This window comes from Gekko japonicus, unplaced genomic scaffold, assembly GCF_001447785.1.
Source record: "Gekko japonicus isolate JY-2015 unplaced genomic scaffold, Gekko_japonicus_V1.1 scaffold653, whole genome shotgun sequence".
NCBI classification, from domain to species: domain Eukaryota; kingdom Metazoa; phylum Chordata; class Lepidosauria; order Squamata; family Gekkonidae; genus Gekko; species Gekko japonicus.
In genome coordinates this window covers 598,838-602,240 of record NW_015171524.1, presented here as the reverse complement: position 1 = coordinate 602,240, position 3,403 = coordinate 598,838, and positions in this window count along the sequence as shown.

Below are 3,403 nucleotides of genomic sequence, written 5' to 3'. Positions count from 1 at the left end.
GGCGGCGGCGGCGGGGGGCGGGCGGCGGTCGCTCAGCCTGGCCCGCCTGCGGGAGGTCCGCACCCGCGCCCGGCTCATGCTGGCCCTCGGCGGCGCCCAGATGGCCCTCGGCTGCCTCATCGTGGCCGTCAGCTTCGCCGCCCTGGCCCTCACCACCTCGGCCCGCGTGCGCCACTCCTGCCCCTTCTGGGCCGGCTTCTCGGTAAGTGGGGCGCGACCCGGGGCGGGCGGGCCGGCCGGCTGCCTTTGGACCTCGGGGTGTGTGTGTGTGTGGTGCTTCTGCACTGAGGGCTTTGGATGCCGCGCGGAGCTCTGTGGCGCAGAGCGATCCTAACGGTGCAGTCGGGCGGCGGGCGTTCTGTGTCCGCCTTGGGAGTCCCGCCGAACTCCCCTGCCGCCCCAGCGCTGGTTTGCTTCGCTGCGCTCTTTTTGTGCAGAGCGATCCTAAAGACACACTTGGGGGGGGGGCAGGCTTTAGGACCCTGGTTTGGTTGTCCTGCTGAGCTCTTTGGCAGACGGTGACTTTGTGGTGCTCCTGTGGGAGCAGTGCAGAGGAACCCCAGAGAGATATGCGGGGCGGGGGGGGGGGGTGGGGGCAAGGATTATGACCCCAGCCCAGGAAGAGCTTTGGGGTCACGTCGAGCTCTTTGCCGGGCAGTGGTTTTGCAGTGAGCGATCCTAGAAGCAGGGGGATGGGGAGTTTGGTGGCCTCGGCCTGGGTGCCCTGCAGAGCTCATCCAGTGGTGCAACTCCACAGCTGGGGATGCCTCCCCTTCCAAATGAGCTACTCGTGAACAGTTTGCAAAGCTCATTTCTTTCCTCTGAGCTGCCTCTTCCTCTTGCGTTTGGAGCCTCTTGGCCGGGGCAACGGTTAAGGTAACAGGGATTGCCTGTCCCTCTTGACAGATTCTCTAGTTCTGCTGAAGGTGTTTTGTGCTGCAAACCAGGCGGAGGGGAGTTCTGCCGAGATCGATCTGTGCCAGTTGTTCTTAGGATCTGGAATTGCTCCCTCGCTTTGCAAGCAAAGGCCATTTCCCCCCCTTGTGCAATCCTACCCAGTCTTCAGGCCGGGCCCTTCAGGGGCTTTACGTTGCCATGTTGCGCATGTTTACTCAAGAACTTGTGGCTTGTGCCTTTTGAGATTGTCGGCCTGCGTAAGAAGATTTGTCTGTTTCAACCGAAATGGAGTCAATTGAGCCGCTGGATTTAAATCCAGATGTTTCCAGTTGGCTAGATTTGGATGGTCAGGCTGGCTTCGGAGGGTGGCGAGGGATTGGTAGGATCTCCAGGAATAACCCCCCCCCCCCGATTATCCATCTTTCCCGTTGCCGGTCTTTTGTGTCTGTCTTCTGGAAGGTTTCGTGCCTGTGCTCTTTTGTGTCTGTACTCTGGAAAATCTCCCCCCCCCCCCCCCGTCTTCTTTGATGACTTCAGGTGACGGGAGCATGTAGAATTTTCAAGTCCGGGTTTCCTCCGCTCCCCTTCCATTCCCTGATTGCAAAACTCTGCAGTGATTTGAACGGAATGTGCAGAAATGGGATGTGTGGCGGATAGACTGGGGAGGCGGAGCAGGTTGGACCGGGCTTGCCAAGAGAAAAACAGCGCATCGAGATGGTACAGTGCGGTTTCCGCGCTGGCACCGCTGCATGCGAAAGCCCTCTGGATCCGGCATGAAAGGGTGCCGGGGAGAAACCAGACAGGCCTGGGTTTTCCTCCGGCCCCTTTCCGCACCGTTACCATCGACGCTGTTTGGGTTGGACTGATTCCGAGAGGGGCACACGAACCCTTCACCCGCCTCTCGCCTTCCCAGTTCCACCTCCGGCGTTCTGCAGGTGTTTATCCAGCCGGTTTTTGTCGTGCCGCGGGTGCTGCAGATGCCCTGGAGGGGGAAGGCTTGTGCTGTCACCTGCCTCTCGCTCGGAGCCGGAGAGTGCCTTCACTGATATTTTCTTTCCGCTCGGTGAATGGGGAGAGAATTGATTGCGCCGATGCAAAATGCATGGAAGGCAGGCGGGTGACCTTGTTTACCGGTGGCGCGTTGTGCCTGTTCTTTTTTTCACCCCTTGCAGCAATTCCCTTTTGTTCCCCCGTACTGGCTTGGGGGGGGGGGGCAAGAGACCGAATAATTGTGTCCCGGTGGGGCAACGGCTTCAGCCCTGATTCTGAGAAGTATTTGGTTGCGGGCTGGAAGGTGAGCCGAAGGTCTGAAGGCCTAGCTTGCCATCTGACCCGTGACCTTATGTGATGGAAGGGTTTGCACTGAAGCTGATTGGTCCCTTGGTGTTCTAAGGATGCTTGCTTGGAAGCACGTTTAAATTGGAATTTATTTATTTCATGTTTATGCAGTTCATTTATACCCGGCCTTTCTCCCCTGCTGGGGACTCGGAGTGGCTTGCATCATTTCCCTCCCCTCCCTTTTATCCTCACAACAGCCCTGTGAGGTAGGTTAGGCTGAGAGAGTGTGACTGACCCAAGGTCACCCAGTGAGCTTCCATGGGATGAGTGGGGACTTGAACCCGGGCCTCCCAGATACGAGTTCATCACTCTTAACCGCTACATTCTTAACCATTACACCGGAGTGAGGATTTGAACCTGGGTCTCACCAGATACCAGTCCATCACTCTTAAGCACCACACCACACTGGATCTCAGTAGGAAGAAGAAGAGGAGGAGGAGGAGGAGGAGGAGGAGATTGGATTTATACCCCGCCCTTCACTCAGAGTCTCAGAGTGGCTTACAAACTCCTTCCTTTCCTGTCCCCCCAACAGACACCCTGTGAGGTAGGTGGGGCTGAGAGAGCTCTTTCGAGAACTTCTCTTGAGAGAACAGCTCTAAGAGAACTGTGACTGACCCAAGGTCACACCAGCAGCTGCATGTGGAGGAGTGTTCCTCAGTGAAACAGGCTTCCTCTGGAGGTGGTGGGCGCTCTTTTTGTCGTCATTTGGGCATGGAACAGCAGTCACTGCGAGTGTGGAGGGGGTTGGTATTTGTGAATTTCCTGTATTGTGCAGGGGGCTGGACTAGATGACCCTGGAGACCCCTTCCAACTCTGTGATTCTATGAGTGGGGAATCAAACCCGGTTCTCCCAGATTAGAGTCCGTGCTGATACAGTGTGCTTTCAGTCCTGTTGTCATAAGAACATAGGAGAAGCCCTGTTGGATCAGGCCAATGGCTCATCCAGTCCGATACTCTGTATCACAAAACCAAGGTGTCCCAATCCAGGAAAGACAAGTTGCACTCTCTGACTGGATACTGGTGCGCCTCTGTGTTTATCTGTGATCTAGCTGCATTTTCGTGCATGTTGTTCTGGGCTGGATCATATCAGCAATGGACCTGAGCCTGCCTTTATGCTTTCTTTGCGCTGCAAGTCACACAGAAGGTCATTTTGCAGCTGTAGCGTTCA